Here is a 12696-nt window from a genome sequence, read left to right as displayed (position 1 = left end):
CACTGAGACTTGTTTGTAGTATGCATTGTAGGTTTGGGTAGGTTTGACTGCAGAGTTCTAACTGCTGTCTCAGATCATAACCCAATCATAACATGTCCTCATCACAGTGATTACATCAGAGCTGACCTGTAAATGCAACTACAGCTACAGGGCGTTTCCAGGCTTTGCCAATTAGATCAAGTATGGGCCCATTTATTCAGTGACTAGAAGTGAGAGATGAGGAGACCCCCTAGTTTGTGGAGTGTTATAACCATTTTGCTACAATGAGGGGCCAACCTGAGGACCAACCCATCTCATGGGTAAGAATGTCCCCAAAAATTCCAGAATTAACTTTGACACCCCCCCCACCTCTTTACTTGTCAGTTTTCTTAAGCCAATGCCTTTCTATTACTGTTTCAGATAGTTTTCCGTAGGTTTTCTATTAGTAGCACCTGAAACAGAATGCTACCTTGTCTGCCTGCACCAAATTACTAATTTGGCATCTTTTCTAAACTACTCTAACATTCATTCAATGTTTGTTTAGTGGAAAGCCTGAGTAGTAAAGAGTGAAGAGGATGCTTGTCTCTTTACTGTCACGAACAGTCCAGCTCTGGTCTAAATTTGTATGTTCTACTCATGAGATAGAAATCTCTGCACTTACTTGAATCTAACTTCCTTATAATATGGCATGAAATATTCTTGGAGCAGAGTTGGGGAGGAGGGAGGTGTAATAATCTTACCACCACTTTAAACCACATACCAAAGTACCACTTCTAGCCACACGCACAGAGAACTATTCACCCAGAAGAATTCCATTAAATACCATTTTCTCAATACATTTTCTTTTTTTTTTTTTAAGGTTTTATTTTTGAGTATTCTCTATACCCAAAGTGGGGATTGAATTTACAACACCAAGATCAAGAGTCACACGCTCCACAGACTGCATCAGCCAGGCATCCTCCTCATGACATTATCTATGATAAAATGTGTTAACACTTTTCATAGATTCAGATTCTAGGCAATTACCTGACTGCTCCACCCCCTTAGCCTAGCTCCAATTAAAAAACATCAGTATTTAGGGGTGCCTGGGTGGCTCAGTGGGTTAAGCCTCTGCCTTTGGCTCAGGTCATGAACTCAGGGTCCTGGGATTGAGTCCCACATCGGGCTCTCTGCTCAGCAGGGAGCCTGCTTCCTCCCCCCTCTCTCTCTGCCTGCCTCTCTGCCTACTTGTGATCTCTGTCTGTCAAATACAGACAGAATGAAACTGTCCCAAGATTATACTACATGAAGTCAAAAGTCTTGGGAGTGACTTTTCCATTTATTAGCTATGTAACTTTAGCAAAGTCAATTTTCTAATCCATAAAACAAATGATTATTCCTGAACTCAGAATGTTGAAGGATTAAATGAGATAAAGTATATAACTTTATGAACTTTTAAAGTGATAGATAATAAATCTTTTATACCTAAACAGCTGATAAACATTAAAAAAAAGTATAATTATGAGTCACTCAAAATATACCCATATGATATACCCTAATATCTTTAGAAAGGACTCAACCTAGTGGGACCATTCATGAAATTTTGAATTCAGTTCTAAGCACCTGTCTTATGGCTTTTCCTTCCTACCTCTGAACCAACAATTCTCTCTGATCTCAACATCTCTCTTTTCTTTTTTTTTTTTTTTAAAGATTTTTTAATTTATTTGACAAAGAGAGAGAGAGCACAAGCAGGGAGAGCAGCAGGCAGAGGGAGAGAGAGAAGCGGGCTCCCAGCCGAACAAGGAGCCTGACTCGAGATTCAATCCCAGGACCCTAGGATCATGACCTGAGCCGAAGGCAGCTGCCTAACCAACTGAGCCACCCAGGCATCCTGACATCTCTCTTTCCCACTGATTTCTATCTCTCTCCATATATATAATCATTTTCAAACCTCCTATAGTGCCAAGTCACCTTTGTTCCTTTGCCTGTCATACATCTATTTTAATCACATTTCTTCAGTCCTTTACACTTTTCCAATAGTGTTTGGCCTTAACCTTTACTGAAACTAATATCAAGGAAACTGAACAATGAATTTATCTTTTAATTTTATATCCCCAACTTTTATCCTGAAATTTTTAAACACAAAGAAAAAAAGCATAATACGATGAATACCTGTATATATTCTAACTAGAATCAGTAATTACTGAGATATGAACAATTTTTATTGATATAATTTACATACAATTAAATCCTCATATCTTAAGTAAATTCTTCAATTAGTTTTGAAAAATACTTATCAAGATACAGAACATGGCCGTTACCCCAGAAAGTTCCAAGTTCCTTCTTGCCCCATGCCAGTCAAGGCCCCCACAAGAAGCAACCAATGATCTGATAACTAAAACTACAGAGAGAAATAAAGAATGAAGGAACATTCTCTACTTATTTTTAAGTGCTATAATAACTTTGATGGCAAAACTAGACAAAAATTAGTTTTCCCATCTAACTTATAAATACCTCTTACCCTAGTAATGCAAGGATGGTTTCACAAAGCATACATATTAAGCAACTTGTAATTTGATCCAACTCACCACCCGATACAACCAAAAAATCTGGGTTTAGGAAAACAGAACCAAATGCCTATTATAAGGAATTATCTAGCCAAAATCTTAGAAGTATTCCAGGCAGTCAAACCAAACATTTGTCCTGAAGGTATTTGACAATCTAAAAGCAATGTCTATAAAATGAGCTATGACTTTTGGAGGATTGCTGAGCAAGAGAGAATCTAAACCTAGTATCACAGAAGATGGAAAATCTAATAAACACCCCCTATATTTAATATGAGACTCCTTAGGGTAAATATAAACCAGAAGTAAATCAGTACTTCCACAGATTGCAATCAGGTTTAATAGTAATTGTTTATTAAGCTTTCTATATTGAATAAACAGGTCCTAGAGAAGCACTCTACAGGCACTAGATAGAAACAATTAAGTCCCCTCCAGATGAAGATATCATGACCCCAAACCTCAGACAACCCTACACAGATAATTTTCCAAATAAAATGAGCAGCACATAGTTAAAAATCAGAAAAAGACTGAAATCAAAGCATGCCTACACTAAAAAATGAAAAGTTTGAAAAAGATAATATAGCAGAAACTCTATTCTAGAATTGAGAGGTTTAAGAACTCAATGCAGAGGTTTAATAGTATATTACATGCAGTTTAAGAGAAAATAACCAGAACATATGTCGGAAGGCTATTTTTAAAAAATATTTGTATGATAAAGAAAGAGTTGGGTAGGGGCAGCAGGAGAGAATCCTGGAACAGACCCCCCTATCACTGAGCGAGGAGCCCAATTTGGGGCTCGATTCCATGACCCATAAGACCACAACCCCAGCCAAAACCAAGAGTCAGACACTCAACCAACTGAGTCACCCATGCAACCCAGAAGTCTATTTAGAATGAAGCACAGAGAAAACAAAACCAAAAAAAGGAAAAATGCATAAGAAAATATTGGAGACATAATTTGAAGCCTAGAAGATGATGTTGAAAAGGTACAACAAATGTTTAATTGGAATCCTCCAAGAATAAGAAAGCCAGAATGAGGCAGAAGTATTATGTTGAAGAGATAAAATCTGAGATTTTCTAGACTGATGGAAGAAAACTAGGTAAACTGGGTACTTGACTTTCAGTTAACACTCTAGCTTTGTTCACTGGAAGGGTGATAGAGGGCTATAATGAATAACAACAACACAAACAAAAACACCTCTGACTGGCACATTGCCTCTCAATCAGGAGGAACTTAGTATGAATGAATTATAAATACCTGGTGGGAAGGCCATACTTGGGACTTTCCTGAGGGAGTTCAATTCACCAGTAAAATACAGCAATTTTCAGTTTGTATGCAACTGGGGGCATCATCCTCATGTATTATACAGAACTATCGTGAGAAATAGAATAAATCCATAAGTATAGTGAAGCATTTTACCATGCCTATCTTAGTAATTGATTAAAAAAAAGACAAAGAAAAAAATCATTAAAGGCATAGTTTTTTGTTACAACATAATTAACAAACTTGACCAAGTGACTCTAATGTGCAGAAAATACATTATTTCAAGCACATATGGAACATTTACAAAAATGACATACAATGACAGTAGAGCAAGTCTCAACAATTATAAAAATTGTAATAAACTACACATAACATTTACTGTCTTCACCATTTTTTTTAGATTTTTATTTATTTATTTATTTGACAGACAGAGATCATAAGTAGGCAGAGAGGCAGGCAGAGAGAGAGAGGAGGGGAAGCAGGCTCCCCGCTGAGCAGAGAGCCCAATGCGGGGCTGGATCCCTGGACCCTGAGATCATGACCTGAGCCAAAGGTAGAGGCTTTAACCCACTGAGCCCCGAAGGCACCCCTACCGTCTTAACCATTTTAAGTGTACAGTTTGCTGCCCTTAGGAATAGTCACACTGGGGGGCACCTGGGGGGCTCAGTGGGTTAAGTCTCTGCCTTTGGCTCAGGTCATGATCTCAGGGTCCTGGGATGGAGCCCCACATCGGGCTCTCTGCTCAGTGGGGAACCTGCTTCCCCCTCTCTCTCTGCTGCCTCTCTGCCCACTTGTGATCTCTCTCTGTCAAATAAATAAATAAAATCTCTAAAACAAAAACAGTCACACTTTGGGGCACCTGGGTGGCTCATTCAGTTAAGCAACTAACTTTGGCTCAGGTCACAAGCTCAGGGTCCTGGGATCCAGCCCTACATTTGGCTCCCTGCTTAATGGGGGGTCTGTTTGTCCCTTTCCCTCTGCCCCCCCCCCCCGCTCATGCTCTCTCTCTCTCTCTCTTTCTCTCAAATAAATAAAATTGTTAAGAAAAAAAAAAGGCATGGTCATACTGGGGACACTTGTGTGGCTCAGTCGGTTAAGCAGCTGACTCTTGATCTCAGCTCAGATCTTGATCTCAGGGTTGTGAGTTCAAGCCCCACATTGAGCATGGAGCCTACTTAAAAAAAAAAAAAAAAAGAATAGTCATACTATTGTACAACTGTCATCACTATCCATCTTCAGAACTCTTTTTATCTTCCCAAACTGAAAATCTGTACTCATTTAAAAATAACTCCCTATTCTCCTCTACCCCTTAACCCCTGGTAACCACCATTCTGCTTTTCACGTGGAATTTACAGCATTTCTGTTTGTAACTAGCTTATTTCCTTTAGCATAGTGTCTTCAGAGTTCATCCATGTTGTAGCATATGACAGAATTTTCTTCCTTTTTGAGGCTGAACAATATTCCTTTGTATGTATATACAATATTTTGTTTATCCATTTTTCTGTCAATGAACAGTTTAGGTGTGTCTTAGTGAGTTTGGGCTACCGAAACAAAATATCACACACTAGATAGCTTGAACGTTTCTTTTCCCACAGTTCTGAAGGCTGGGAAGTCTAAGATCAAGGTGCCAGAAGATTTGATGTCTGAGGAGGGCCCTCTTCCTGGTTTGCAGATGACTTCCTTTTTGCTCTATTCTTATATAGAAGACAGAACTCTAGTGTCTTCATCTTTTTATCAGGGCATTAATTCCATCATAGGGCCTCCACCCTCTCAACTCAGCTAAACCCAGATACCATCACAGCGGGAATTAGAGCTTTAACAGATGGGTATTGGGGAAGTGAGGGGGACAAAGACATTCTGTCCATAACAGGTTGCTTCCACCTTTTGGCTATGTGAATAATGCTGCTATTTACATGGGTATAGGGGTGCCTCTTTGAGACTCTACTTTCAATGTTTTTGAGGATCTACTCAGAAGTGGGATGCTGGAGTATATGGTAATTCTGTTTTTATATTTTGAGGAACTGCCATACCATTTTCAAAAGTGGCTGCATCATTTTCCATTCCCAACAGCAATGCACAAGAGTTCCAAATAACCCCCATCCACATGAACACCTGTTATTTTCTGTTTTTGAATAGTCACCATCTTAATAGGAGCAAGCTGGTGTCTTATGGTTTGGTTTGCAGTTCCCTAATGATTATTAATCTTGAGTGTCTTTTCATGTGTTTATTGGCCACATGTATATCTGCTTTGAAGAAATGTCTACTTGAATCCTTTATCAATTTTTAAAATCAGGTTGTTTTGTTGTTGTTGAGTTTCATGAAATTTAAGAGGATTAAAATCATACAGATTATGATCTGTGCACAATTATGGTAGAAATCGGTAAGAGATAACTAGATAATCACCATGGTTTTGGAAATTAAGAATACCCTTCTAAATAACCTATGAGTCAAAGAAAAAAAATCACTGTGAAAATTTAAAAACTACCTGAATGAAAATACAACATACCCAAATCTGTGAGTTGTACCTAAAACCACAGTTATAGGGAAATTTATAACCTTAAACTTACATGTTAGAAAAGAAAAAAGACTGGCAATCAGTTGACCTAAACAACTTTAAGTAACAGAATAGAAAAATATCCAAGGAAGGTAAGAAGAAAGACACACTAATCATAATACAAAAAACTGGTGAAGGGGAAAACTTACATATTTGTACACAATGCTTGACATTTCCTCAAAAATTACCAGACATGCCAGAAAACAGGATCAAATGACTAAAAACCAAAAAGGAGATTTGTGACAATAGTTTGCACCCTTGATGTGATGTCATGAGAATGGCACTTTACTTCTGCAGTCTTCCTCTCAAAAACCCATAACCTCAGTTTAATGAAGAGAAAAACATCAGACAGATCTCAGTTGATGGACAGTCTACAAATTAATTGATCAGAATTCCTTAAAAATGTCAAGGTCATCAAAAACAAGGTAAGGCAGAGGAACAGAGCCAAGGGGAGCCTAAAGAGATATAACAACTAAATATGATGTGGCTGAGATCCTGCTACAGAAGGACATTAGGCAAAAACTGAGGTAATCTGAATAAAGTATGAATTTTAGTTAATAATAATGTATCAATATCTGTTCATTAATTATGACATATGTACCATATAAACACAAGGTGTTAATAATAAGGGAAACAGGTATATGTGAACTCTGTACTATAAGCACGACTCGAATCTAAATCTTATTTATCATAAAAATGATAAATTATATTTGATAAATAAAATGTTTATCATTCAAAATTGTATTTTCCAAAGATAGAAAAGAAAATTTAATTTTTATTTTATTTTCATCTTTTTATTTTGGGGGTATTAGTCTTTTTTTAAGATTTTATTTATTTATTTGACAGAGAGCGAGAGATCACAAGTAGGCAGAGAGGCAGACGGAGAGAGAGGGGGAAGCAGGCTCCCCACCAAGCAGAGAGCCCGATGCGGGGCTTGATCCTAGGACCCTGAGATCATGACCTGGGCTGAAGGCAGAGGCTTAACCCACTGAGCCACCCAGGTGCCCCGGGGTATTAGATTTTTAAATAACAATTTCAACCTTTATTTTGTTATATTAATTGTATTTTTATTTCTCGTAAGTAAGTTAAACTGTTTTACTTTTTAATTTTTTAAAGATTTTATTTATTTATTGGAGGGAGAGAGAGCATGAGTGGGGGGGAGGGGCAGAGGGAGAGAGAGAATCTCAAGCAGACTCTGCCCTGAGCACAGAGCCTAAGGGCCTCAATCTCTTGACCCTGAGATCATGACCTGAGCCGAAATCAAGAGCTGGACACTTAACCAACTGAGCCACTCAGGCTCTCCTAAACCCTGGTTTAAATGCTGTTTAATTCCCTTTTAGTCCCTAGCATTCATCCCATTTTATCTCCTTTTTTAAAATTTTACTAAGTTTTTAATTTTAATTCCAATATAGTTAGAAAACAGTGTTATATTAGTTTTCAGGTGTACAATATAGCGATTTAGCAACTCTATACTTTACTCAGGGCTCATCACAAGTGCACTTTTGAATTCCCATCACTATTTCACCCATTTCCCCACCCTCCTCTCCTCTGGGGACCATCAATTCATTCTCCATAAAGAGTCTGTTTCTTAGTTTGTCTCTGTTTTCCCTCTGTTTTGTTTCTTAAATTCCACACATAAGTGAAATCATATGGTATTTGTCGCTCTCTGATTTATTTCACTTAGCATAATACCCTCTAAGTCCATAAATGGTTTTGTAAATGGCAAGACTTCATATTTTTATGTTTCACTGTATGTATGCGTGTGTGTGTGTGTGTGTGTGTGTGTGTATACCACATCTTCTTTATCCATTCATCTATTGATGGGCAGTTGGGTTGCTTCCATAATTTGACTATTGAAAATAATACTGCAAAAACATAGAAGTGCAACTTTTTTCAACTTAGTGTTTTGTATTCTTTGGGTAAATACCTGGTAGTGTGATTGTTGGATCATGGGGTAATCCTATTTTTAATTTTTTGAGCAAATTCCATACTGTTTTCCACAGAGGCTGGGTTGCACCAGATTGCTGACACTTCAACCTTTAAATGATTGTAAAAATGTGAAATTTCTTTTCGGTTGTATCCACAAAAATTTGAAGACATTGTCATTAAAATGTCTTGATCAGGGAGTATAGACATTTCAAGCACTAAATCTGCTATGGAAGATCTCTCAAACTTTTTATTAACTTTTTTGGGAAGTTTTATGCAAGTTTAATACATTATGTTTTCTGTAATGCTTTACTATTCCATTTTTTTCTTAGAAGAAAACAGTAATGAGTCTTTTTTTTTTTTTTTTTTTACCAAGGCTGTTGAGGTCCCTGAAGCCTTTCTATAACCCATAAGTCCTTTCTAGTTCAACAATATGCCACAGAAATTTTATCACTTTCTTCATGAGCTATGACCTCAAAAAGGCTAGGAAGTATTCACCTAGAGGAACTCTTATACCCTCACATGTGTGGTGGGAGATGTGTATAAGGGTATTCATGACATCACTGTTTGTAACAGTGAAACACTGAAAACAACTTATCTTGTCCATCAAGAGAGTGGGTATATACATTGTGCTAGATGCCTGAAAAAGAATGTTATGTGTATAGAATAAGAAAAAAATGAATAAGCCAGAGTTACATTCCCAAAACAATATGAAAGGAAAAAAATTAAGTCATAAAAAAGTTATATATCCTTTCTACAAATTTTTCCAAAGTATCAAACAATGGTATATACTTATGGATATATACATATGTGATAGAAATTCAAAAACGTACATGTGAATGCCAAATACCAAAACCAGGACAGTGGGTATATCTGAGAAGGGAATGGGATCTGTGGGGTATTCTGGGAGATTCTATATTTATAAAGATTTTTCTTAAAACGAACAAACAAACATACCCGAAGCAAATGTGGAAAAGTGTGTTAAGCCGTGACAGATTTGGAAGGTAGATATACCAACCTACTTTTCTTTATGTTTGTGTGCTTGAAATATTTCATAACAAGACAAAACACAAAATACATCCTAAATCTGATCATTCTTTCCAGCTTCCCGGCCCCTCAGCCTGAATGACTGGAGTAGCCTCCTGTCTTGTTTCCTTGCTTTCTATCTTGTCCCACTACAATTATTCTCCACACAACAGCCAGTATGGCATTTTATAAATATAAATCTGCTCTCACCAGCCCCCGATGCAAAAACCTTTCCGTGGGTTTATATGACTCTAAACATAAAAATTAAGCTCCTTACCATAGCCCACAGGCCCTAGTCTCATCTCCAACACTTCACTCTTAGTCTTCCTCCACTATCATTATTTACCCCCTCAAACTGTTTTATTTTTCTTTTGGATCTTCTCACTACCTCAGATTATATTCATTCATGGTTTAAGGCTACAATTATTCCCAGTGTCTCCAGCTTCCACTAGAATATAAATTCCATGAAAAGTGGGAATGTTAAGCTCTGCTGTATCCCCATTGCTAAGAATATTGCTTGACTCATTAAATGTGACGTATTTTTTTTGGAGGAATGAATGATTTCTTTTTCATTCAAAAAGAAGAAGAATGACACTTCAGTGGTTTAAAAAAAGGCATAATCAAACGCATGGAAACAGAAAATTACAGGGTACACTGTCAACAATGACAACAGCTAAGACTCATTAAGCGCTCATTATGTACCAGGCATTGCCAAGCACTGGGACCACATACTTCTTGGGGAGCATGTCAGCCTTGCTCTCCTTCTCATAGGCCCCCAAAACCTATTTGTGACGTGGAAACCTCCTCCCTAGTCACAGCTTATTGGATCCGTATCGAACACTGGGGGAGAAAAGCCCATCTGTTAGCCAGGAGGAAGCAATCAGAATTTTTTCTTGAAAATTGTGCTGAGAGTCATGCAGGCTGAATAAGTCTGAAGATGAGTCATGTTGATGGCAGGACGTTTTTGAGTGAAGGGGACAGCTGTTGAGGTCCCTGAAGCTGCAGTTGTATCTGCCCTTTCTGGACCATGTTGCTCAACATTTCCTGGTTTTCGCTTTTGGTTGTTTTTTTTTTTTTAAGATTTTATTTATTTATTTGTCAGAGAGAGACACAGCGAGAGAGGAAACACAAGCAGGGGGAGTGGGAGAGGGAGAAGCAGGCTTCCTGCTGAGCAGGGAGCCTGATGCGGGGCTCCATTCCAGGATCCTGGGATCATGACCTGAGCCAAAGGCAGATGCCCAACAACTGAGCCACCCTGGCACCCCTGTTTCCTGCACTTAAAGACATAGTTACCCCTCTGTCCTTCCCATGACACCCAGTTCCTTCATTTTTAAAATTAGCATAGGTAAGTCTCTTTGTTTTGTTGATGATTCGTTCTAAAAGCAGAGAAGTCAACCATCTCTTCATCAAGGAAACTTGACTATGTTTCCCATGTGTGGTCTCAGTTAATTCTTGTAACATTATGAGAGGGTATTACTAGCCCCATTTTCCAGACGAGGAGACAAGACTTGAAAAAGTCCAAAAACGTTCCTGAAATCACAGAGCAGTGAAGTTTCTAATCCTGGCCTGTGTGACTCTGGAGAGGAGCCCAAGTCACTCCGTGTGGCTGCGGGAAGGGTAGCAGGAGGACTGTGGTGGAGATGTGGTGAGGAAACCAGAGCCAACATTTTATTTTATTTATTTTTATTTTCATTTACTTTTAAAAAGTATTTATATATTTATTTGTCAGAGGGAGAGAGAGAGAGTACACAAGCAGGGGGAGCAGTAAGCTGAGGGAGAAGTAGACTCCAGCTGAGCAGGGAGCCCCATTCGGGACTCTACCCACAACACTGGGCTCATGACCTGAACTGAACGCAGAGGGGAACTCAACTGAGCCCACGCAGAGCCAACATTTTAATATCATCCAGGGCGATTTAGAAAATGATGCTGACAATAGTGTGGGGCAAAACCCAAATTTCATTCTGTTTTTAGATAAGATCCAGAAAAATTTTATTCTCACATTTCAACAATCGTTGGCAGAGAGAGATTTCTATCGACACAGAATGACTATATGATTAAAACGTTTTCTTTCCCCATTGACAGAATTGACAGTTTTTAAAGAATGGCAGGATTTTTTTTTAGAAACATAAAAAATGGAGTTTTAATATATTTTCGGAGATGACTTATAGTTAGTTGACTGTCACAGCGTTTGCAGTGAGGCAGGTATATTTCTTGTTCTCAAAAACTCCCCCTCATTCTCGCATGCCTTGAGAAGCCCTACTGAAGGTCGCTTGACATAAGTGAGGAAATCCAAGGTGTTTACTTGGGGAAGTGCTAGGGGAGAGAAAGGGATGGGGATTGATGGATTAAAGTATGATTTGAAGAGACTAATCAATAAATCAAGTTTATGATTTAAAAACACTCAGAATTCACTTTATAGAACATCCTCGCTGGGGAAGAAAGAGTAAGTGGAATAGCTTGTTTTCGCCAGCTGAAGTTGGACGGTGTTTTCAATGCTTCAGAAAATAACACGCCTTGGGGCGCCTGGGAGACTCAGTGGGTTAAAGCCTCTGCCTTTGGCTCAGGTCATGATCTCAGGGTCCTGGGATCGAGCCCCGCATGGGGCTCTCTGCTTAGCAGGGAGCCTCCTTCCCCCTCTCTCTCTGCCTGCTTCTCTGACTACTTGTGATTTCTCTCTCTGTCAAATAAATAAATAAAATTAAAAAAAAAAAACCCAAAACCTCAAGCACGGGAAATTTTAATGTGTTTTATAAAAGAAGGGAAAAATATGTTTTCCTTAGAAAACGGAGAATTTTTCTCTTCTCGGTAGGTAGTCATACTTTGAGAAGCAACACATTGGTACATTAAAAAAATTGGTCCTGAGAACAGGAAACCTGCCATTCGCTCACCTCATACCTTCACTGTCCCTGGAGTTACGGCTGCACCAGAAAAGAAGAGGCCGTGGCCGCACTGTCTTCCTGTTGAGATGTCTACAGGTGTGCCAGTGAAGGTCCTATATAAGGCTGAAGGCCCCCAAACAAGAGACGAACACGGGTGAGGTGCATCATGGGAAGCTCAGAGGCAGAGGACAACAGGAACTGCCAGATGTCCAATGTCACAGTCCCCTCTGGAGACGCCAAGTGGCCCAGCCAGACCAGGTATATCTGTGGCAGCAACAACTTTCTGAATTTCCCTGACATGCTGAAAAGTGTGCCTATGTGAAAGAGCGTAAACAAACAAACAAACAAACAAACAAGGGCTCAAGGGGCCAGCTGTGGCAAAGGTCCATGCGGCCCTGAGAGGAAAAGGGCACAGAATGGGGCATGGAAACATCTTCCAGTGGCAAAGATAAATTTATCTGTTGAAAGGGGGTGGGTAGAGGTGAAAGGGATTATGAGTACACTTATCTTGATGACAACTGAGTA

Source organism: Martes martes, assembly GCF_963455335.1.
Source record: "Martes martes genome assembly, chromosome: 13".
NCBI classification, from domain to species: Eukaryota; Metazoa; Chordata; class Mammalia; order Carnivora; family Mustelidae; genus Martes; species Martes martes.
The sequence above is the reverse complement of the archived record's forward strand: the minus strand, read 5'-3'. Positions refer to the sequence as shown.